General features: G+C 37.2%; 1 protein-coding gene and 1 long non-coding RNA gene across 2 annotated transcripts in view; one reads left to right on the top strand and one right to left on the bottom strand.

Moving 5' to 3' along the window:
* The window catches only part of LOC105202092, a 110,536-nt gene extending 93,058 nt beyond the window's left edge, over positions 1-17,478 (top strand). Inside the window, exon 6 of the long non-coding RNA XR_851077.3 lies at positions 17,041-17,478. This is a non-coding gene — a long non-coding RNA (uncharacterized LOC105202092). The remainder of the gene's footprint in view (positions 1-17,040) is intronic.
* LOC105202090 overlaps positions 1-26,745 on the bottom strand; it is a 152,938-nt gene that overhangs the window by 79,105 nt on the left and 47,088 nt on the right. The gene's annotated exons all lie outside the window — the stretch shown is intronic.

The following is a 26,745-nucleotide window of genomic DNA, read 5'->3' as shown; positions in this document are numbered from 1 at the left end:
CTCAACCCTCGGCGCGATAAATTCTCCACGAAACGCTGCGTGGATCGCCCTTAATTTATAATCCGCGCGAAACAGCGCAGTGCAGCGGAGCCAAAGCATCGCGGAAGCGCGGGGCGCGAATAATTCACGGTACCGCTGTGTTGGTGGCTACGTTCACTTAAGGCTCTATCTAACTAGGAAGAGAGCTGTGGGCGCCATTATATGCGCACTCTCATATTATCAGACGTGTCTCTAGGTTTCGTATTTACTATCCCGTCGTCGGTGGTATTTTTTCAACTTTTTCTCTCTCGCGTCTTTCCTGCATCCCATCATCGTCCCAATGCAGCCGCTCGTAACGCCTTCTTCACGGTCGCCCTTTGTGTAGTAGCATCCGACAGAATTTACCGTAATAGTCAACCCAGAACATCGGTAAGAGAAAGAGAAAGAGAGAGAGAGGGAGGGGAGAGAAGAAGAAGAAAGAGACGGAAGGTAAGTCGATAATGAGAGTAATAATTTTAGATTCAGACGCGATCTTTTGTATGTATGCATGCATGAGCAAAACGTAATATACTCCGTTGATGCATCACCTAAACGCAAACTTTACCTAAATGCACGATACATTAAAGTTTAAGATGCTGAAACGCTCATCAGTTTCCAAAATGAGATTTTCCCGAACTTTGCAAGACGATCTTTTGAAACCAACATTAAAAATTACTATTTTATTTATTTATTCCATCATTATTATTCTTTTATTCGTTGAAAGAGCACTGATTCCTAGTCACAAAGAAATATAAAGAAATGTAAAACGGTAAGAGTAACATAAATTGATTTTATTTTAGTCTTTTGTTATTTTAATCTCTTGGAACGAAACACGAGTAATTTGTTCTAATTTCGATAGCGATAATAAAAAAAAAAATTTTATTACGATCGAATGACTTCTCGCACGTAGGAACATCCCGTGACGAAGTGGTTTAGAAACGTGGGGAAGTAAATTAACTCGTTTACGTCCCGCTGACGCGCGAAATATCATGTTTTTGAGTGACGAATCCACGGCGCGGCAGGTGGCTGACAAGGACATCGCTGTTACGCAAAGCGATGACAGAACGGTACTGACCGCGAGTCAATCGCCGGCCAATCTTTAGGCCAACTGCGACACGATCGTAAAATTCGATTCTCCATCGAAACTCGTTATTCGCCGAACCGAACGTCGCTCACTCCCCATCAGCGTTCTCTATTTTTTTGCGCCAGCCCGACGAACGTATCGCTCGCATGCAAATCAAGCCGGAGGAGAGATGAGTAAACTTCGAACCCCGATAAAACGCCATCGAGCGCGTCATCAGCGCAATTATCGATGAATTTACAGGCCACTTTAGGAGGTACATATCAATTTTACGACACGTTAAAACGTGTTCTAGCCTCGGCAAAAGATAAGCACCGTCGATCGTAGCTCCAGAGCTACTTTTTCTCATTGATAATCTAATCCGATTAATAATTTAATCTGAATAATAATCTAATTTTGCTTACAAACGAACGATAGAATCAAATATCTTTTTAAACGCGAACAAAATCTGATGCTCTTTTAGCAGTTTTTTTTACTTCTTGCTAGCAAATAATAGCAAATAATCCATTACACATGTTTTCCTACCATCCGGTAATTTCTCAGAAAGAATATTTATGACCATTGAATAATGAGCATTTAAGTGAATATCGAAATTTACATACACTTCTAAATCTAATATGTAATATGCACACTGAGAAAAAAATTAATTGAATACTTGCAATGAAATATTTACTCTTTAGTACATAAATATTTATTCAATAAAAAAATTATATTTAAATTACATTAGTGCTTCTTATACTGTACAAATATTTATTTACACTTAATAAATTATTTCATTGCGAATTATTTCATTTCATTCAAACAAATATTCATTAAAATTTATTAATTTTTCCTTTCACGTACACGTATTTTTATATCTAATAACGTACGCGTTAATCAAATAAAGTTAATCAGAAGATAAATTCTTTTGTTCAGTTAAATATCAATTTAACGATTACGTATTAATGACAGGCAATAAAAGCTCAAAGTAATGCGCCATTCACAATGATATTTTTGGTATTTTACCGTAGAAAATAATTGAATAAAACTTTTTATTCGATTTCACAAATAATACCTATAAGTAAAACTTTTCATGCAAATCACTACGCTTTTGTTAATTGCAAATTATTTCACGCCTATTGTACCGGTAATTTCCTTACTTCCTTGTATCACAGTGATGCAAAAACTCAATACGTCTTCATTAAGGGAAAAAAACATTGTCGATGTCACAGTTTCTAGCTCTACAATCGTCCTTGCACAATCGTTGCATAATTGCGTTACTAATATCCGTATTTCAAAACAACGCGTCCAAATCTCGACGAATAATACTTATTATCTCGGAGAAAAGTTTCGAGCATAAATATCGGTAATGTAAGCCACGAAAGACGGATTTAAGCGGAACTTCAGTTCACGAGTACAGTGAAAGTGTGCGGGTGAGATCGGAATTATTGGAGCATCGGAAAGCTGTTAACGTTAACATCAATTTTACGATTCTACGGAAATTTTCGAATAATTGTGAAAAATTAAGATCTTTATTTCAACGTCGCGACACAGCAATAGTGTCGTGCATGTGCCTGTTAGCGTATTTCCATATTGCGCATAAATTATATACCACCGCTCATTTTTGTTGCACACGTTCACTGAGAAAAAAAATTGGTTAAAAAACTAAAATATTTAGTCCGATACGCACAACTAAACATTGGGTTGATTCAACAATTATTTAGTTGCACGAAAAAAGATGTCGTTTATTTATATTAATTATTCCAATTTTTTAACTAAGAATTAATTAAATCAACTCAATATTTAGTCGTGCGTATCGGACTAAATATATTAGTTTTTCAACCAATTTTTTTTCTCAGTGTTTAAATCGTTTTCCACGATACCGGACATCGTTACGATACGAGTAACATTCTGCACAATGTCACTCAAGGCTGCGAATATTTTACTTTCACCCCGAGTTTCTCAGTGCGATGTCAATGGGAGAAAAAGAGATCGCGCGTGTGAAAGGCGTCCAGGTCGTTTCCGGAAGATGCGAAGTATCGCTCATACACATTTAACGAGTATCAGATTGTCGCACGCGTAACGTACGAGGGCCGTACATCACGTGTTCTCGCGTACGTCTCTACGCGAGAGAAATGCTCGTTTCCCGCGCGTCACGCTGGAGTAACTTGGCACAAAGATGAGTCTGAATAGAGAGTTACGATTTTACGCCGTAGAAAAATAGAATTCGTATTTATATACGTTCCGCGTGTGTGCCTCGTGTACGTGTACGCACGTACACGTGCGCAAGTGTGAAAAAGGAAGCCACGAAGGAGAGGATGAGGAACAAAACGCCGTAATGTTGGGCGTTGAGACGAAAGACGGGACAAGCGCGACGCCGTAATAACATTCTTTATGCGCGTTTCACGAGATGGAAACGTCGGGATAATTCTAGAGCAGAAGAATATGAGCGCGCACACACCTGCTGCCGCACACCTCGGGAAGAGCAGCACCCATTCACGGTTCTTCGTTTTCATTCAGCATTTCTTCTTACTTCGCGCCGTACCCGTAATTTCTCTTGCTCGCACGACTCGGCGTAGGGACGCGCGGTAACGAAGTAATTAATCCTTCGACTACCTACCTACCTACATACGTACCAGGGACGACGGACGAGCTCGCGGTAATAGCAGGAAACTTTTAATCCCGCATATCACACCGGTGATCTTATTACAATTTTTTTTTTTTTATATATCGCATAATCAGGACAAGGCGAAACAAAAAAAAAAAAAAATGGAAAACCGTATCGGCACAAATGTTCCACGATTGTATGTTAGTAGTTCGCGACACGTCTCTGTAATCCTTTCGGCGAATAACAGGATGGATTAGAGAGCTAATTTCTAGTGCGCACCGCGACAGTCACGGTCGCGGAATGGAACTCGCGAACGGCGTGCTCATTTCGATATGACTGGGTAAATAACGATGGATCGAAAGTAGATATACGCGCGGTGATGGGAAAAGTTCCGAGTGCAAAGTTCTCAACGCGATCGCGTTCGATCGGGACGACCGGAATTGACGGCCTCGCGATAAAAGCAAGAGGCATAACGCATATTGAATAACGTCGTTAATACGACACGACAATTCGATCGTAACGGTTAACGTAACGATAATAGTTGTAGAAAATTGTACCGGTCCCGGTGTGCAATTAAAGTGTTACTTTATAATACATAACACGCGAGTTCCTCCGCGCTCGCCCGTGTAAGGAAACCCGTTCCCGGGGACTTAATTTTCATCCGGGGCATTTTGTTTCCGGTTTGGTAACCTCCCGAAGAATTACAGTAAAACGCGTAACACGACCACGCGACGATTCCTACCTTCACGTGCAGCGAGCGCTCCGCTAGAGCGCAATTATCGATGCCTCCTATTGAACTTTTGAACGAAACTTTATTGCTCTCATAGCGAGAGTTTGTCACGCTAAATGATCCGTGTAATGGACGCGTATTACACGCAAACTTATTTGCTTTCAATGAGACAAGGTAATGACTTCCTAACGACAAAACTATATAAATATAATAAAATCTTCGAAAAAAAAGTTGTTGCGCCGCGTGACAAACGAATAGCGAGAAATTCCAATAGCCTAATGGATTCTAATGGATTTTCGGTGTAATTAATTGCCTAATCGAGAATCGTCCGATTTATGCGCTGCAAAATCAAAGTTTCGAAACCGCAGCAACGGTTTTGACGTCGAAAGTTGACGATGCGATATTGCGTAGACTCAAATAGGGAATATGAATTATATACCGCGTGTGTGTAATTAGATTTTCACCACATGAAACGCGACGAATTTCGAGATTGGTCAACCAATGATGACCACCATCAGCACGTGACAACTTCGCTAACTTAATTATCCGCCTGCTAATTGTATGACCGTCCAACTTTTCACTTAAAATAAAAGCAACGTCGACCAACGCTGGGTTGCCCGACGAGATATCTCTAGTAATAATGCATGTCGATGTAACTTGGAAAACATGTTCTCGAAACATGAGTTTATATAAATATAGTGTTTCTAAAAATAATTTTAGCAAATCCTCTCGTAGTTTGAAATTATGACAATGTTTTACTTTCATGAAAAGAATTTTGTGTATCTCTCCATACATCACATCGACGAGCGTTTATTATTAAAAAATAAAAATCTTATAATGTTTTGTTATTTTACAATGATTTTGATTGATTGTAAATCCGTCATTTTTATCATTTATCTGAATTACGTATAAAATGTATTTACCATCTATATTGATAAATGATGAAAACGTGCTTGGCCATAATCATACGTTTATTTACGATAAACGATTCGTTTATTTAGCGATGTAATCTGTGTTGCCATTATTTGTTAATTGTAACGCATATACGTACATCTTGGTTGCGTACGAAAATAATCATAACTAAAACGCGTCAGCGCTTGAAATCGATAGCGCTTTTAATTCTAATTACACTAATTGTCAAGAGGAGAAAATTAATATTTCACTTGAAATGCATTTCAATTGCGTTGCATTGCTGAATTAAAATTCAAAAGTAAAAATATAAAATTACAGATCAAAGAAACTTCGTAGCAATTGTCCACGTACTTTAATTAACTATAATTAAAATATATTTTTAATTAACGGACTCTTCTTTTAGAAAAATTGAGAGAGGATAATTGTGTTTCGTAGCAATTCGAGTCACAGCCGTTGAAAATACGCTTATCGTGCAAAATCAAGCATTTCTCTCCGAAAGGAGAGAAATTCTACGTTCATCATCAACTTCGCAGGTAACCTCGCGTACATTTGTTTAAAATCCTTTGTCAGTCTACCGCAATAATTAAGAACGTCGTGTCGTCGTTCCTGGCTTGGAATGAGAATGAGAATCCGAGAGAAACAAACATCCAACGGGGGTTTGTCCCCGTATTGTCCGTTTCGAACAGGGTGTCATAGTCACAGAGCTGAGCGTTTCGTCGCAACTCTTCTCTTTCTTTTTTCGACGGCAGACAGGCAATTAAATCCACCGTTGTCAGCGAAATTACAACGGGAGTTCCGTTTCTGCTCTCACGTGACCGTCGCACAATGAGGCGAGGAGAGACACGAGACACCGCCCGTCCTGGTTTCCAACATTCGACTTCCGCCTCAGAATCCTCGTCGAGACATTCTTGTTGCTTCGTCGCAAATCGAGCGTACGTAAAAGGGAACGAGCGAACTCGGCCTGCTCTCGGTCTGCCTTGGTCAGCTCTGAATGTGGCTGCCTCTCGTATAGCGACGGAAATTTACTCACCTCCGCTTCGATTTCCGACCGTTTTATTTTTTTAAAGGCGGTTTCGACATTTCGCAACAAGTAAAATCGTTGGCCAATATTGTTTAAGCGATTCTCGAAGCAACTTCATTTATAAAGTTTTTTTTATCCAAATATAAATTTGTAAATTTTGTAAATCATATTTTATGTATTTAGAGAGATTCAAACTAAATAAATTTTCTAATTTATATGAGATTATGTGGACATTAAACTTTTCACATATAATGATACAACATTTTTACTCCAAGCACGCAAAAAATCTCTGTAATTTACGATACTACTAAAGAATTGCTTTTAACGTTAATTTTCTTTATAACATAAATATATTGTATCGTAAATGGAAAGTAAAAAAAAAGCTATAAAAATTGCTATAAAAGGAAAGCATATTTTATTTTAAAATCGTAAAAATAAATTTATAATTCTCTCCGAATCAATTTTATAAAGCCGTATAACTCTTCAAGAAATAGCAGCGTGTCGTTTAAAGGTATCGGAAAAATGTTTGACGTGCACCGTTGCTCAAATCGGGAATTTTTTCCTTTCACGTAATATGAAATACAATTATCGTAAAAATACAGTTATCTAGTTAATGTAGAATGTGACAAAAAAAATGGGTCGTAAAGATTCTCTCGTAGCTCCGGCAGTTATTCACTCTGTCCAACGAAATTATACAGTTACTGTGAGAAATAGAACTTAACGTCAAACCAGAACGTAATTAGAATCGCAATGCCAAAGAAAGATGGTTCTGGTGAAACGTGCTATGGTTCCATCATCATGGGCGATCATTCAAAAATTCCTCGCGTCGATCAATCACCGAGATGAGAGGATCCTTGACAAGATAGGCTTCTAATAGCTTCACCTAGCAGAGCTATTAATGTTCCTCTCAATATTTATGAAAACCGGGAGGGAGAAAGCAAGGGAAGAAAAAGAGAGAGAGAAAGAGGGTGGAGGAGAGAGAGACAAAGAAAGATCACGCCTACGCGGATGTGGACTGATGACCTTAACCTACTTCCTCTTTCTTTTTTTTCTTTCTCCCTTGCCCCCCCCCCCTCACCTTTCTCCTCTCTTCCCCTTCATTGGTAAACTCCTCGTTCTCTCTTTCTCCGTTTCACATGTACTTATATGTGTAACGACGTATTCGTATGCAATCGACGATGTCATTTATTTCAGCTCGTGAGGGCATGTATTAATATCAAACTACCGTTCATATACCTTAAACGAAATTCAATATGTACGAAATACCAAGCAATACAGAGTTTACAGAGTTTGTGGTCGATATTCGGACGGTCTTTGATCAGTTGTGTGCTATTTGCTTTCGTGTACAATCATTTGCTTAATAGAACATGACGGTAGCTTTAATCGATTGGTACAAATTTGACGATTGATCTTATCGCGAGTGAAATTGCAAATGTTTGTTATCGAATTAAACCGTGAACGTAACCGCTTGTTGTTGACTTAATCGGGAACATAACGCTGAGGCATCACCTATGCATACGTATAGTCACCCGTAAATTTATTCCACGTTTGACGAGTACCCGTTCGATACTTTAGAATAAGAGAGAGACTTTCTCTCTCCTTTTTTTTGCCGAGCAAAGTGTTTTTCGCGATACGAGAAAAGTATTCTTTGACTAATGATATGAGATTTCTCTGAGTGAGTTTGTAACGTCATGTTATAATGCGAGACAGCAAGGAAGCCACATATCTTATTAGTAGAAAATGTCGTTTGTGGGACGTGCGTCTGAGCGTTACTAAACGTTTTTATCGGAGTACGTTATGCTCTAATGGAACATTGAGTTAAGGAGAAAGTGCGAATGTTTTGCGTCTGATTTCTGACCAGTCATTCGCGCGACACTCACATTTCCGCGTTGACACTCTTTTTTTATCGCCCTAATGCGCTATAAATCATTCGATTAACGTGCTGCGCCACTTCAACGTTCTATAATTAATAATAAAGATATTCAGTTCGATATTTATTCAATTTAACAGTTTAATATTATTATTATAGATAAACAAAAAATTTAAAAAAAATATGTCAAATTAATAATATTATTGATTATTAATAATAAAAACAAGAATCTCTCAGTTAATTGATATTTCCACGCCAAGATAATGAATAATTAAGTTTGAATTCGGAGAACTCTTGGAAATTTTAGACTCTTGATAATTCCGTTAATACGGAACGGCTCGTAATTCGATTTAATAATGTCCATGAATGTGCATCTAATCAGGATGTTGCACGTGTATCAGTTAATTCTCAACGGAGCAGTGCATAATCGTAAAATCGATTATCACGAGTAAGTCTCCCGGATATGTAGGCAGATACAATGACGACGAGGGCCTCTCGAGAAAACGCCGCAATTCCGCCGCCAGGCGCAAAGGCGGAATCGCGATAGAGGAACCGGTCGATTGGACGTCAAAAAACTGCCGTAATGTTTCAACAATCGCGCGAGCTCTTCGCATTCCGTTGTGATACGTGCGATTTTTTTGTCGCCGTATCGCCGTGGAGTTCCCGCATCGGCGACGTTTGGTGACATTTCGAAGGGAATTTAAAGTGAGCCGGGATACGCGCGGCAACGGAAAAAGGGGACTCCGGAGATATTTCAACGTCGCCCGTGTACTCTTCCTCGTTTGCCGAGCGGGCCACGTTTGTGAGGGAAAGCATGATGCGGCGTTGATATTGTCTTCCGCGAGGATGTCGATGCGCCCGTCACTTTCAAAGTCGCGTGTCCCTCTCTCCCGACGACAACTTAAAGGAACAGAGAGCAAGAAACCCGATCGAGACTGGTGTAGCTTTTCAAACGCCGTCACTCTACGTTCGGCGAAAAGGTATTTTGTTTGCTCGAATCGCGATTGAGTTACCTCCGTCTTTCGCGCTTGCCTGCCGGATATCACGATGGTGATTCTACAGAAAAATCCCAACTCGAGTTCTAAATCGAGAAATAATCGCATTCCCGACATCCCACATTCCATATCTATACATCGCATACTCCACACTTCGCATGTTCTCGCATTTCACATCCCCTGTACATTCACACATTCACATACGTATACATTTAAGTTCGAATATGCAAAATATTTCCATGGTACACTTTGGTTATCGGCGGTATTATCCCGGCGCTAAAATAAGTGTTAAAGAGATGTTGTGTATTTCAGAAATTCCAATCGAGTTAAATGAAGAAAAAAATATAGCTGAAAAGAGCATTTTACAGAAGAATTTAAACGAGAAAAGAAAACTGCGAAAAATCTTTGTTCAAATTAAAACAGAATCTTTTCTCGTTTGTGGATAATCTTACACAATTAAAGTTTGTTTTTCAACTTTTCATTCCAGTCTTAGAAATAACTTTTACTTAAAGAGGAGCATTATCGAAAGTTATTTGGAAACAGAAGCTTTAAAGGACCACTTCAAACTCGTTAAATTAGGCAGAGTAAATACGTGAAAAAATAAAGACAAATATACATGAGTCCTAAATAAATGTATAAAAATATTATACAATATTATACGAATCCTGTTTTTTGTGTGACTACACACAGAAATAGAAAAATTATTAAAATTTACTATAAACGTAAAATTTTCTGTCGTATTAAACGCATCAAATGTCGTGTTTAATAAATGTGTACATCTTATTGTTAACATAATATGATTATGGACCTTTTATATTTATTCTAGCTGTGACAAATTTCTTACATTAAATATTTTTGACGCTTAGGTTGAAACAAAAGATATTACTACTTGGCGGTTTCAATTTTTTTAAGTGTTGTATAGTAATTATTTTTCAAGGAGAGAAAAAGCGTCTATTTTGCGTCTTTTTCCAATTTTTTTTTTTTTTAAAGATAATTTTATGACATTATACATTTTGTAATATTAAAATGTGTTTTGTTAATATTAAACGTAGAAAAGGACTTAAAATTTCTTTCAAACAATAAAATATTACAAGAAAAGGATAATCTAAAATTTAGCTGAATACAAATCAGAAAATAATTTTCTGAGACACCATGATGATTATTAGAACGTCCAAACGTGGTAATGTTGCTACAGACAGTTTTGACATTCTAGTAATCAAGTTAAACATCCAACACTATTTTTTAAATAATTCAACATAATTATTTTTAAATCTATAGGCAAAATTGTTCTTTCCATGTATGAGGAAAATATGAATACACAATTTATAAGTAGAAAATTGTTCAATTAATTTTAAATATTTTACAATAAAGTTGTATGTAATAAATCCAAATTGCATTTTTGCAAACTTAATTGTCGAGTCAGTTAATAGCTCAAAGCAGCGGGAATTATAGATCTTGTACAGTTGGCGCGAGACACCACTCTGTCTTGACATGTAGATACAATATTAGTATCATTATGCATACAATGTAGAACACGCTCATAGTAAAGCGCGTGTATGCTCATAAGTGCAAGTGCATTCCTCCAGAAAGTCGCATAGATGAGCAGAAGCGCCATCGTGGTTTTCCAGCTGTGCACAAGCAGGACAACCACGAAGTAAATTCCGCTGAGATGTTCCAGCGGATGGTGGAACAAGAACTTTGTTGTTGAGAGAGAGAAGATAGTGAGGAGAAAATTTGCATCTCGTTACTGTAGCATATTATACGGAAAGTACCTAAATCAATGAGAAAAACTTTTACATCGGAGGATGCGTTTTCACATGCGCACGACGCGCGCATACACATACATCTGGTTTAATGAAAACAAAATATTAGCCTTGGAAGAATGATATAATATAAACACTGTAAAGCAAAAATATATTCTAAAAGAATGCACTATAACTATAAAAAATGAGATTTTTATTCAAAAACAATATAAACGTAATACTTCTCATTCTTCCATGTTTATATTACATTGTAAAAAAATTCAGTAAATTTACATATAATAGATGTAGAAATTACACGATTAGTCCCGTAAATATAAAAAAAATCATGTAATTTTATAGAAATTATAGTAGTTCCATAAAAAATTTGTAGATTTGCTTGAATTGAGTTAATTCTTATTTTAAGAAAATTACGTATATAACAGGATATTTCAATGTGATTATCTAAATTTTTGTAACATTACGTAATATTCCAACAATATTCCATATATCGCTGTGAAATATAATGCGATTAACGTTCACTATGCATGTGTAAAAACTCTGCCCACCTAGCATCACGATGTGGGCACAGTAAGCAGTTAATTTATTGTTTACAACATGTATGATAGAGAGACAATATTTGAATGTATAATATGTAATACAATTGCAAAACGTATTGACCTTATCATTTTCTCATCATAACTTTCCATACATGTTGTAAATTTACTTCTGCAATCTACTTAATTACAAATTACAAAATTAATCTTACCTTTGTATGTTGCAAATTTATAAATGCGTGGAAATTCACAACTATTTAGTAACTTTACATCTATTATAGTGGGTAATTTTGAGAAAATTTTTTTACAATGTAGAAAAGAATTATGTAAAACTCGTACTCCTTAAAAAGTGTGTATGAAAAAATTTTATAACGTATGCTTCTAATCTAAGATAATGACATTATTATTTAATTATTAATTTGATAACTTTTCTGTATGATACGTGAAAAACGAAAATATTTGGATAACGCACAAAACTAAATATTTGAGTAAAAAAAAATAAAATTAATTTCTTATGTAGCAAGTATAGACATTTGTCTAGGCAAGAAAATAAAAAAGTTAACGCATTTTCTTTCAAATCCTTGAATCTATTTAAAAATGACTTTTATTCTTCAAATGGCGACGTATTAATAATAACATTAGAGACAAACGATTGGGCACATTTTGCAATTGTGCTGAAAGTTTGTTCTAACCTAATCGGTAATGTCACAAGACATCGCATCAGGCAATGAACATATTGACATTGTGCAACGAATGTTCACGGCCAAAAACACTTCTGAATACAATTTTTTGCTTCATTACTCACCGCTTGGAAATTAATTTCCTGTCGGTCGCATTTACAATTCTGCATGATATGCATGCGCGTTTTGTATTAGCATAAGCTCTATCAGAGTATTAAAGTCCGTTGGTTTCCAATTAAATTGTCACGATTAACGATGTCGATTACATTAAAAATGTCATCCATTCCTCTTTCTTTTGCCATTGCCATTCCAGTGGCAAAAGAAAAAAGACTGACAACTCGCGGAGAAAAAATTACTCAAACAAACACGTCTGATTGGGAGAAATAACCTCCTTTTCACTTATCTTTTCAATATCTACGATGTATAAAACAATGACGTTTAAGATCACTTTTACTTAACCTTTCTAAAATAAAAAGGTTAAAGAGTTAAAAATAGGTTTATTTAATAAAATATTGGACACCATACATTACATCATTTACGAAATAAGGTGGAATCTTGTATTTTTGGTATTTCTGGTGTAATAAAAGATAATATCACAAGCGTATTCAGAAGCAGCCTGATCTAGTCTTCGTTATAGTCGTTATCGATGACACGGTCCCAGACTGTTGGTAGTTTATCAACACTATTAAGAATTCCATTTTCATTCAAATTAAGCTATAAAATGCTCGTGCTATCTTATTTCGTGAATGACCTTATATACGTATTCAGATATTTATAAATGTAAAGTTAATTATACACACGCATGATTTCTTTAAAAACAGCATCAAAAATTTTAATCTTCATAGTTTTAATCTTCATATTTTGCATTAAAAAGGGTCGTAGAATTAGTACTTGCGCCAGCGTAGCTTATCTTACAAGATCTTAAAACGATTGCGCGTGCTTAACCACGATTAATAATAACCGGCCAGGCATATATAATCTAATCTCATTGTAGATTCTCTTTAAATTTCATTAAAATACAAGTTCCACGTGCAACTTTGTGAATAAGCAAGTCACGAGGAGATTAACGACATTTTTTTTCCTTCGTTTAAACGAGATTTTAAAACGTGTTTTATACACTTCAAAAATAAGTCCGATTTTGGCGAAATATTATCTATTATTTCGTGTATAAAGCTCTTGTTTCTCATTTAATCGATCTAACGAAGAAACGGTTCGTTCTCCAGATCTTTCTCCAGACCTTTCCCGACGGAAAGGTCCACGGGAGACAAGCAGCAAAGGCACTCGCCAGGTGACTTATGGCATTATACTTATATTCATCACTGTTTTGGTGCAACAAAAGCAGACGGCAATTACGCGCCACGCGGCAAACCTGTTCCCGGATCTGTGAGGACGGGTTTCCGTTTCCCGGCTCGTTAAGGCGACACGGTCGAGCGGCTCATCCTGCAGCCAGAAAAGTGCGCGAGCCCGCGTTGTCGTGGGACTTCGTGATGTTTTGCCGCATTTATTTAGTCCCAACTGCACAGCAACGGATTCGTCATTCTGCCCCTGCGACCTCAATTACTCTCGAAATCGCGGGGCCGAGTTACCGCTCTCGACATAAAGCTTCCGTTATATTTTTGTCGGCAAGGGGGAAAAATTTTGCTCCCGAGTTAACTGAATAAACAAGCAGGACAATTTTCGCCTTATCTACTCATTCTACTCGTTTTACGCGCGTACCGGTCGTTATTTATTTCTTCAGGTTTATTCAAAAGCGAATTAAACGAGAGCAATGTCGCGATTCTTAGGTTGAAAGCTAACTAAAGTTAAAAAGGCTCAATGTATGCAGTTTTGCAAGATAAAAGCAAAACTGTTTGGCATAAATATCATTTACCGCGACGTCGCTTATTTCTTCAGTTTCTCGAACCTCAGATGAAGATTAAAACACTTCATCGGCCGCATTTAGACGTTGATAGGAAGATTTATATCGCTTTCAGTAACCTTCTTTCGAAAGGATCGATCTGCGCTACGTCCCTTCGGCAAATAAAAAGTCCTCTCTCCCTCCGCGATGAAGTGCAAAGTAAAAATAAACGATTATATTGAGTTTTATAGCTCTGCTGCGAGATACATAAAGCACGTTATTACCCGGCGTCAGATTGCATTTATTGAATCATCAATGCATTTTTCTAACGCGCTGACGGAATCAAGATATCTAAATGCTTCGAACATCGCGAACGTCGCGCAAAATGAAGAAGAGAAGCCTTTATCGTCTTGGCTTTCACCCCCTCGGGAGGCCCGAACGATCCAGTTACTCGAGCCTATGTGCCTGATTACGCTGACACGCTAATGCTGACGGGATCTCGCGATAGTTAAATCAGCGGATGTAATCCGGCGAATTAATTAACTGCTCCGTAGCCTGCCCCGGCCAAATTAGCAGCTTACACCGCCGCTGTTTTCGATGGGTGGTCTTAGAGCGCGATTTACGTAGATACAATTCAGCGCTAATGCGAGACTCGAATTACATCAGGATCTCACAGATCTCGCACGTACATATACCAACACGTACAACGCGCACGTACATTTGTGAATCATTTGCAAATCGCTCCCCGCATGCATAATGTAAAAGTCAGGCCATTAAGGGACATATCTGGCTCAAACGCAAGGATATATCAACAAATGATAATTCACGATAAAGAGATAAGAAACTGAGATAAATCAAATTAAGGTGATTAATCGCGCGATCGAGGGTTTTGCAAGAAGCGCAGCGTGGCTTGAGATCCGAGCTCATTTGGCGAGAATTTCAGAAAAGACATGCCGGAGATTTCACCGAATGATTATTTCTCCTCACAATAGACCGCTTTTTTTTTTTTATTGTACATTTCATATCCTGATAATTTTCAACTGAGAATCGATTAAGATGGAATCTACTTGAAATCGCATTAAGACTACCACATTCCACCTTCCCATTTAACAAAGAACGAATGTGTAACGCATATGTAACAAAGTACTTTCTAATGACGTCTTGGTTTAAATATTTTAGAAGGGGAAAAATACAATTCTGAATTTGTTCAACAGTTAACACGTCAAGCGCGCATAATGCTAAAATGTCACGCGAATCTAACGAAGTATCGTACGACGTTACAAATAAATTATAATTAATCGTAGCGCAACAAGTTACGCGTATTTAAACAGTATATTTTATTAATAAGCACATGTTAAATGCGATATTCGCGATTGTCTTTCGCATGAAATTGTTATATTGGTTTTATAATATATATAGAGCAAAATTAGTTGCGCTGTAAAATACGACGACCATATACCAGTTCCATGCGAAACGTCGATCTCCTCTAGTATGATATAATAAATTATCATGTGCGTGGCGTTGATGCGTGGGCTTGCCGCGAACTGATCGTAAATAATAAGAGCGTTAATATTAGATCGTAGCGTTGGCCTACCATGATTTATCGAGATATCTTCTCACCGTTATCCATCGCGATGTGCCGGATAAAAATAAATAGTAAATCTACCAACCGAACCATTGCCGTCAACTCTCAACGATCGTCATAAAATTTCAACTAGCGCGCATCTCGTTGCGGTAGAACGAGATCGAGCTGCGGAATTAATTAGCGAGTATTAAATTCAATTTTAAAACGCGACATTTTAACGCTAATTGCATAAGCGTACTATCGAATCCCTGGATTTCTCGGACTTGTATCGACCTCGGGAAAATTACGTCAGCTCCATTGACGGAGTTTCATTACAAAGCTCTCTTTCGCTCACCGAGTATGTTATTATTTCGTGGAGGATTAATTCTGATGCACGATCCCCAGCATAAATCCGCACGACGGCGCTCGGAAAGTCGTGATTTCCACGAAAAAGAGATTATCCCGGAATAATAAAGCGGCGGCAATAATAAAATCGTGAAATACTGGCGTTTACGACCAGAATAATGCTGTCGATTTAAAAGTGTAAAAATAAAATTTAAAGACGATGTGATTTAACAAAAGCGCGAGTGAAATAAAAACTTATGTAAAATATTCCGAGTGTATAAAAAAATCAATTTTGCATAATCCTATCTCTTTGTAATCGACTCGATGTGGCCGCGCGTTTGTTTTAGTCTGCGTTACTTGCTTTTAGTACCTTAAATAGAACTTGTATTCAATGCAGCAGTACTATTATGATATTGTATCCTTTTTATTCAATTTTCTCATTGTATCGGATTACATAGTCTCACACACACACACACACGCGCGCGCGCACACACACATGCAACATTTTCTCATCTCATTTTTTTTATTGGATTTATAATCTCCATAGAAAGTATTATTGTTAGTAATGTAAATGTCATCCACACACGGTATTGCTGCCGATAAATTAAACGTACGCATTTAACCTATTATCGTGTAAAAAAAAGTTCACAGAATGAAAATAGGTAATCTTTGTTTTACGGTTCAAAGAGCAACTACAAAATCTAATAAATAATTGAGTACATTTTAATTAACATTAATAGATAAATTATATGAAGAAGTTGTGAACTTTATCAAAGAATGCATATTTAAAGCAAATAAAGAGAGAAAGAAAAAGAGTATTGATTCTTAGATCTTTCAAACTAAAATAAGAAACGCGACACACCTGAAACGTGTGACTCGTGTCTCACGAGAGATAAGATAATCAGAAGAGAATTATATCGCGATCAGCGTGAAGACAGTAGCTAAATAGCGAATTGTCGCGGCGTTTGTGGCTGCAGCTGCAACTGCAGCTGCAGCTGCACAACGGCCGTGCGATTCTCACCCACATCGCGATGGAGTGGGTATTCGAGAGGCAGAAAAGTGAAAGCCACGACGCGTAACGATCTAAACTATATCTCGTTCTAGAGATAGAGACGACAGGGAGTACGTACACGGAGACGGATCGCGCGGGGAGAGATCGGCGAGTTATATAGCACGGGAACGAAGGAAGAAACGAAGAATAACCAAGAAGGAGAAAGGAGGGGAGGAAGAGAGGGACTCTGCACTCTTGAACTATCCGCAGCAAATGTAGACCACGAGAATGTGTCGCAACCGTCTCTGTGTTTGCCACACCACCTCCCACATCTCCCTCTTCGATATCGCTCGAACCCTTGCTACTTTGCCGGAAATCTCTATTCTTTGTGTTGATGAATCAAAAATTGCAAAAATTCTCATTTTCTAAATTTTTCCTGTATATACATAACATAATACATTCAATAATGCGATAGATACAATAAATTATTTTAAATCTTTATTTTGTTATTTTATAAATTTTTTAAAAAAATTGATGAACCCTCTAGTCAGTTCGTCTCATACAACAATATCAAAATTATTCTCCTTCTCTTCATTATTCTCCTCTTATTTTTAGTTAATTATATTCAGTAGGTATATCTTGGTAGATAAATCGCCAAGGAAATTCTACTAAGACAGTTTTAAAGACAAGATTTTACTAAAAAGGGAAGATTTATTATACCTTTATAATACTGAAAGCGAAGAAAATCCCTTCCTTTTTATTATAAATCTTCTTAAATCCAATATTAAATATTGAATTATAAATGGTAAACTTTAAATAAAACAGGATTATATTGGATAAGTGAAAATAATAATATTTCATTTGGGGAATGCGTCTCCTAGAAAAACACGCAACGTCAACTCGCTATTTACGTTGATCTGTTCGATCCACTTTCCGAAATTTTCCGTGCATCTCGGTAAAAAAAAAAAGTACAATTAGAATGCGAGAGATACAGTTAAATAATATCGCTCATTGTATCTAGGTCATAACATAAGATACCGCTACGTAGATATCAAGACCAACGTGGACCGCGAGGATGTCGCAACGGAATATCTCCCTCACCATCTCCTACACCTCCTTTTTTCGACATTCACCGAGCCCTGCCTTTTGTTCGAGCCTCTCCTTCGTGTCCTTATTAAGCGACACCACGCGGATACTCGCGGATACATTGCAAGATGGAATTTCTAAGACAGGAAAATTTATCGCGAATATCAAATTTCATTCTCAAAATAGTCTTCGGCTATTAACTCTACATCTAATTTTCTAAATAGACAATTGTATTACCTATTCACTAAAAGGAAATAGATACTTCGCTAACTCGGCCATTTAAAAATGAGCGCCTTAATTTTTCGCCCTCATTACGCGAGCTGTAATAGATATTACCGCTAATATATCACAACTAAAGTAATGCCAGTTAATAAATACAAGATGATAGTTGTAAGATATATTATATCCTTACTCCGGGCTCATTATAAAAGTCCATATTACACAAATCCTAATAATACACAAACTCCGCTCATTAAAGATAAAGAGCATAATAAGACGGCAACAGTTCTGAAGGAAAATTATACAGGATGTTTCCGCGAGCTGCCATACTTTCCTCTAGTTACAGATTCTTTCAGTAATCTCGCGCTGATAAAAAAAAAAGAAAAAAAAAGAACTTCCGAGTTGTCTTACGCAACTTTAACAAAGACTTAAAAGTTTCCAGCGCGTGATACTGTTAACGATATATCTTCTTGTTGTTGCAAATTCGACTTTACGAGCCGTTCGGTCGGGAAGTCGAGGCCACGAGGTAATCTCATATAGCGGAGCACGCGCGTGTCGCTAACAAAGAGAATTCGCATCATCCGATTATAGCGGATCTTCTGGACAATAAGAGAATAGAATGGTTATCGTGATCGCCGGCGCCTCCGAAAATTACGCCAGCGCTTAGAGCTCTTACGACTATTCTCTCGCTATACGGCGTATTATTCCGTTGCGGCAAACTCCTTTAGAATTCATAAGTGCGGTAGCTTTAGAACTTCCGCTGCGCAATCACGTTACGTGTGACTCTCTGCGTAAATGAAAGCGTTATATGAATGAGACTGTAAATACCGCAAATAGGTGTCTCGTTATTACCGCTGCTGCTGCTGCCACTATGTACAAAATATCTAACTTTTCTCGCTAAATATTTATTGAGAAAAAAAAACACGGAGAAAGAGAGAGAGAAAGAGAATGCACGTTCGCGTTACGTGTCTCTCTGCATAAATGAAAGTGCAACATGAAAGAGACTGTAAATGCTTCGGTTAGATGTCTCATTACTACCGCCGCTACTACTGCGTACAACATCTGCTTTACTCTCTAAGTGATACTTTATTTATTTGGAAAAAAACAGAGAGAATGCATTACGTGTCTGTCTAAATGAAAGTATAATATGCAAGAGAACGTAATTGCCGTAGATATAATAAATATACGTGTCTGGTATGCTGCTACTGTGCAACATCTGCTTTCTTAACGATATTTCATCTATTCGAAGAAGCAGGGAGAAATCTCCTCGTCCCGTTTTCTTCTAAGCGATACGTAGAGATCCTTCTAATTTTGGTGCGTACAGTTCGAAATAAAAAAATAATTTTGGAAAAATTTGAGACTCACAGTTTCCCCACATCGAAATCGTTGGACATAAAAATATTTTAATTTCAAGACAGCGACGTAAAAAAGAATCCGTACGCGCGTTTTTACTTGATTTAACTGTTTCACATTAATCTACGCGTGGAAATTCTACGACTGTAATCAATGCCCATTAAGGAATTTCCTTTGTTAGAGAAACGTAATACGAGTTGGCTGAGGTAACGCAACATACAACTCCGTTTCGTTCTTCAATTGAAAACAAACGTCGGCCTTTTACTTTCCGAGGAAGAGCTATCTGCTACACTTTTAGTCATATGAGCCGTCCAATACGAGCTCGGCTACGAGCTAAGTGCTAATGGAAAGCCGTCAGAGCTATGTGACGCAACTTTCAAGATTTTCGCAGTTATTACCGCTTTTGTTTCGCGCCTCCGTTGCATCCGCGAAAGTCGCGTTCTTACGAAACCCGACGTCCCGCGATCGCGTGGCGGAGCGGAGCCAATAGACGTAGAGACAAGAAGGTATCACTTATCGACTGCATTTACTCTCGGAGGACGGGATCCTCGAGTGAAAGTTAGCCGACAGCGGAGGGGAAGCGAGGTAACGAGGAGGAAGCAGAAGAGGAACAAAACAGACGCTAAGAGAGCAAATGGAGAAAAGAGAAGAAAAAAAAGAGGGGAAAACAGATCCGATCTATACGTTTTCCAGCTGGTCACACAGTTCGCATACGAACATATCGCGATTCTAATTAAAGCACGTACTATTTCATCGTGCGAGAGGTGATAGCGACGATTTCTCTCGATGCGTTTAGCGCATCAGTAATTAACGCCTCGCTTCTCGCGACAGCGGCGAAGATGAAACGAATAAACAATTTGGATCTTTGAAAGAGAGTATCTCGGGAGAAACCTCGGCGGAAATAGATCGGGATTCAATTAACGAAGCGACTGAGAGAACTTCTTCATTTTCATAAGAAAGCCTGCGGAAGGATTGCCATTTGCTTCATTCTCCCATGCGAGAATTTTAATGCGTTAAATGCGTCGTATAATCAAAATTATTAGTGCATTATAAAGTGAATTGAAACTTTATTAACAAAGGTAACAACGGACCTCCGGATTTTTTAATGATAATAAGAACTTTTAAATCTACGTTTCTCGTAACATTTTGCACCTTAAATAAATAACAAATATCATTATACTGCACGTTAATTAATTAGTAATTTAATTAGCATATTAACATTTCCTTATTATCTGTGTATTGTAACGCAATTATTGCACTTTATAACTAATTAAAATTCACCAGTGAGAAAAATAAATTAACATGTACATTTAATAATCGTAGAAAATTAGCTCGTATTTCGTTAAATCTTAGTAAAAATACTTAAAAATATTATTATGATTAAGTTGAAGGAAATTTCATTGAGAAAATTATTTAGTCATTATATTAATGTTAAAAAATTAAAATTATAAATAATAATAATAAAATTACCAGGTTCCAGTTATCAGGAACCTACTAGTTATTTTGATATAATTACGAGGGTTATTCGGAAAGTAAGGTCCGAAACAAATATGGAAACTATGTAATGAAATCGTAATAAATATTAACTTAATATATTATTGATTTATTAATGTGCTTATGCCTCGTATGGAATATTTTCACAAAAGTCGCAAAACGAGAAAGAAACGACGCAAAAGTAAAAATGCTTACTATGATCATTTTAATCGTTCCTATTGCCATTAGATCCACCAGAGATAGAACGTGCCTGCAAACATGCGAGCACGTGCTGCGGATTATAGATAAGCCACCAAGGGAAAGAGAAGACCTTTCTTAATGCTTTATCCAAGTTACGTCGAGATACTGTAAATACCTTGATCAGATAAATTAAATTAGCAAGTTGCTAAAACAAGTAAGCCAGAAAATCGGGTTACGATACCATTAATAACAAAAGGCGAAACAAAATTACCAAGAACGGAAAAAGATTACCCATCTTATGGATTGTCATTCGGTTATACTTTTAATCAAACACTCTTCTATATACAAATACTTCAAAGCAAATGTTAATAATGGCAGAAGTGAAATCTTAATCAACTTTGTATTATATACAAGTCTGCATATCGAATTGTTGAAAGAAAAATTTATTGCCATCCGTGAATTTTATTCCAAATGACTCACACAGAAAATACATTAACATGTAATTACTTGAAGCATAATTAATGAACGAGATAATAATTAAAGATAATTATGTATATTTTATTGCAATTCATTACGGTGCATAATGCATGTCTGACATTTACTTGTTGATAAAATTATTTGCAAATTGGCGTGTCGAATGTCACACGAAAATTATTATAAGCGCACAAGAAAAATAGTAAAAAGAGCTCTTTAATCGTCTCATAACATAAAAACTCTCTCCGCTAAAAATTTCTAGTCTTAAATCTTGATCACCCATAAATTCTTGGAATACAGTCCGAAACTTTTCTAGACTTTTAAAAGATTCATTACCCCCTTTATATCTCCGCATGCAATTAAACGTGAAGCCTCGCACAGCCTCGAGTACTCTTCGCCCGAAGCTTTTCTCCTCTTATATACATCGTCTTCTTTGAGAGATTGCGAATGCTTCCTTCCATTAATTGAAAATTAAAAATTAAATTTTTATGGTCAGTCGGGCGTTGCACGGACTACCGTATTAATACGGCGTAATATCGGAAATTCTTGACCTAATTGCACAGCACATTCCATGCTTAAATTTACACATGCCAAGTATAAAATGTGCAATCGATAAAACGCGTGTAAGATTACGTAATAAACGGAATAACCACGTTACAAGTTGATTTGTGCGTTCCTTTCTGGACGATAAATAAAAGATACGGAAAAGGGCGAAAAAATTCAGACGACGCAAGTGTCTATATCCGAGTTGTGTTTAAGATAATAAATCACTCTGTTAATTTCTGTAGTGTCAGACTGTATCTCATCGTACAACGATGAATTAATTAAAAACTTGACGCTCAGGACGAGCAACGGTAAGGAAAACCCTTCTACGAATCGCGTCAGCAAATGTAATTTCTCTCGGCTTGAATTTTTCAGCCAACCACTTGGTTTTTCGTCGCGCTTAATTTCGAGAAAAATTCGTTTAAAGTAAATCGCAAAAATTTACATGAACATTACGCTAGCGCAAATTGCAAGATGGGTTCTTCGGAAACGCACGAGTTACCGTAAACGCCCGCAGATTTTCCACTTTGCCGCCGCAGCTCGCAGGGTTATTTTCCGCGTCGCTCGGAAGCGCCGTCTGACATCTCTCAATTTAAATATCGTAACGGCATTTCCATTTTCATTTCGCTCGTGGTCACGCGAACTTGTCGGAGAGGAGATAACGCGAAACGATTCCCCGTGTGCCCGGCAAGCGACGGTAGAACGAAAGAAAAGACGACCGCGAGCGCAGGGCACGAGGAAAAAAAAATCTCGGGCTAAATTACGACGGTGTCTGTATTTCCCTCGCGTTTCCCTCACCCTCGTGTTTCCCTGCGGCTCCGCGTTACTACCACCGTCACAAACACCTCCCTCCCTCTCCCGTCGCGACCTCTCGTTGTTGCACAGCCGCAAATACTCGATCTTTCAAGCCATTCGCTCGAGCCAATCCCACGAGACAAGTGGCATCCTTTGGGAGAAATGCAAATAACCGGAATATTTCCGGCCTATACAAGCGAATCACGAACTTATTATTTCCCATTTTAACTCTTTCCTCGCAATATGCATATAATTCATATTCAACATTCTATTTTCATGCCAAGACAAAAACTTTCGCTTCTTTTTGTTTTTCTTTAATATATACTTGTGTATTTATTTTAAGATCGAGTTTCGTTTGATTAATCCTTTTTTAATAATTACATTTCGTGTTTGTACAAAAACATGTCTGAAGACGCGCATCTTAAAAGCTAATTTACAAGATGCTCTTTGCTTTCTGTCTTCTTGCGTTTTGCTTATTGTCCTTTTGCCTCTTCGCGTACTACTTTACTTATCGACAAACATATATCTTGTCTCTTTCGGAGTTGGTCAACTTTTGTCTCAATTTCGATAAAACATTGCGCGAAGAGGCAAAAAGCAAGAAACAAGAAGTAAAAAAAATATATATTAGCCGTAAGAGTACAGGAAATATCAAGAATAATAAATTTTTAACATATCAAAAATTGTATAGAGTATATAAAAGCTTTCGGTGAAAACATAGTTGTGAAAAATAACGTATCAAATATAACTAAGCATATTGGAATTAAAAAAAAAGTGGTTAACTAGAAAAATATTTACAGCGTAGGTCGTACTTTTAGTTAAAAAGGGGGGGGGAATACGTGACAAGAGTTTAAAAGTCTTGTTTTTCTCACAGTGACGATACAGAGAAAAAGGTCAATATTGAAATTCTCTATCGAACCGGAGGCGTTGCGTGGTCAAAAGTTGTATCGGTGTAGGTATAGGACGCTGATAAAATCCCACTGCGCCGTGGATATTGAGACCCCTGGTCGGCGCTTTACCCCTCTTAATTGCGTCGCGATTTGCATACGCCCTTTTTCACTCGCGCGGCAACGAGATACGGTCGGATAGAGCGAAAGAGGAAGGTAAGCAGGCGAGAGGACGAAGCATAGATCACGTACGAGGCAGATTGCGGGGTACGGACCAATCGCGGAATCAGGTACACGTGCAGTACGAGACGGTACACGATAGGGATACGTCTTATTATAGAACCCACGGGGTTCCGCCTAGCGCTTCCACCGCGAACGGGAACGGAGAGGATACCAATGGACGATGGAACGAGGATGAAAAAGACAGAAGAAAACGTGTTGCGGTGGAAGGAAAAGGAGTGATCGGACAGAGAGAGGGACCAAGCGCGACGAAAACGGGAGAAGGATAGAGAAATGGGAACGGAAAGAAACGGAAGGACGGAGCATGAGAGATCGGTACGGAGACAGAGAGAAGTTAACGATCACGTTGCGAAGTCCGCTGACCCGCGAGGTCAACATTGTTACCTTCATTATTGGTACCTAGAACCAACTCCCTTCCCTCTCTCTTTCTCTCTCTCTCTCTCTCATTCCGTCCATTTATCCCCCTCCGCCATTGCGACGATCAGGGACACTCTTTTCCGAATGATACTCTGGGCGCTTCCATAGCTGCGGCCCGAGCAAGCTCCAACGGAGCAATAAATTTTCAAACGCTGCACGCACACGAGAGAACTGTCCCTATATTTTCTACATCCGTCCCGCGGAAACCGAATACCACCGTGCGCGCCACACGATACAAAGTGTCTAGAAAAAAAGCGCGAGATGATGTACTCCTGTTGCTATGCGATTCGTTATTCCCTTTCTTGCGCTACATGCGCTCGCAGGAATTAATATCGGACATTGTGGCGTTATCATTTAATCGATGAGCACGAATAATATATTCGCAATGTGATTGCTAATGATATCAAAGTTCTCCGAGGTGAGATGTATACTTGAATTTAATCGAAAACATGGATAGAACAGCCAAACTGTATTTCTCCAACAATAATTTAATGATCGTTTAATTGATGACTAAATAATACTAATTTTTTATTTTAAGATATTATTTAAGATTGTTAAAATATAATAATGTCTGTCTAAAATTAATACAATAATTCTAAATAACTTATGAATAAAGGCAGAAAAGTAGTGCATAGTAATTATAATTTTTATATAAGAACATGCTTGTTTATATATAAATTATATATAAATTATATATAATTATATACATTATGGTAAATTATAGCAAGCCTTGAAAAAATAATATATAATTTGTATCTCGAAAAATACTAATAATTCTAAAACATTTAGAGTACACGTGATATTCAGCGAATAAAGCATAAATGTATGTAAAAGAGAAAAACGAGAAAAGTAGGATTAATTGTCTTAAAATTGATTTAGAAATTTTTAAAAATAAATATGTGTGTGTTGCGATTGCAAAATCAAGTTATCAATTCGTCCACTTAGCGAAAACAAGCTGAACGTTCAACAGAGTCAAAATGTCTTAAAAGAGTGAAAAGCGAGTAGGACTCAATTATGGGACTTAACGATTATTGCACGTCAATTCAATATAATAGGCGCAAGCTATTAACGCGTTGATGGATTATCGACGCGGTATATATCGCTGAAAATCGTGTAAAATTTGCTTACACGTGCCGCGATTTTGCGTAAATGCATTTGCTTACACGTGCCGCCATACGCTTCCTTAATTGTGCAGGTGAGTATACTCGCTGCATATAATAAACGCAAAATTATGAACAAAGCTGATAACGGGTTTCCAGAACATTGATTTCGGCCATGCGCGCCCGTTCACGCGCAGATCGATCGATTGATCAACAATCGCTCGCTCGTAGGCCTTATTTTAACGACCTTTCAAGAAAGTTGTCATGAATGTATTGGCAATTACTCTGCTCCGCTGAGTCGAATGATCAAGCTATGATTGATAACGAGATTATTTTTCCGTGATAATCGTTAACGGGAACTATTTGCTTCCTACATATTTCAACGCACTTTATTAATACAGTTTATGTGTACCTAAAGCATAATGGTACAAAAAAAAGGCTAGCAACGCCAGAGAAAAAACGGAAAACATTCTTCTTAATTTATATATTTGTATGTAGCATTTATAAAAATGTTTAATAAACATAAGTGAAATGTGACGTACTTTTGTATAAATTTTAAAATTAATTAATTAAAATTAATTTTAATAATGTCTGTAATTAATTATTACAATAATAACTGTGTTAAAGAGAAGGAAATTACAAAAATATGATTCACAGAAAACAAACTTTTAATTAGGATACCTTTCATCTTAAAATTATTTCAAATTATTCCTATTCAAAGCTCAGTACGTTAGATGAAACTACAAAATACTACAATAATTATATTTATTTTATTTTAAAAATAAACAAAAATCATTGCCATTAAAAAACGGAGAATAACTCGTAAAATAGGGGCTTGTCTTTTTTCTTGGAATATTCCGAAATATAATAATAATCCGTACATTAAATAGTGCATAAATGTATAGTGATTTTGGAAATACGGTGAATGCTACGTATTTTATGGATGTGTATATATGTGTGTGTGTTTAAACACACACATAAATATATCTACATAAACGCATCTACTGCTAATTTGATTTAAATAGTGTAAATA

Source organism: Solenopsis invicta, chromosome 1, assembly GCF_016802725.1.
Source record: "Solenopsis invicta isolate M01_SB chromosome 1, UNIL_Sinv_3.0, whole genome shotgun sequence".
Lineage (NCBI taxonomy): Eukaryota > Metazoa > Arthropoda > Insecta > Hymenoptera > Formicidae > Solenopsis > Solenopsis invicta.
The sequence above is the reverse complement of the archived record's forward strand: the minus strand, read 5'-3'. Positions and strand labels throughout refer to the sequence as shown.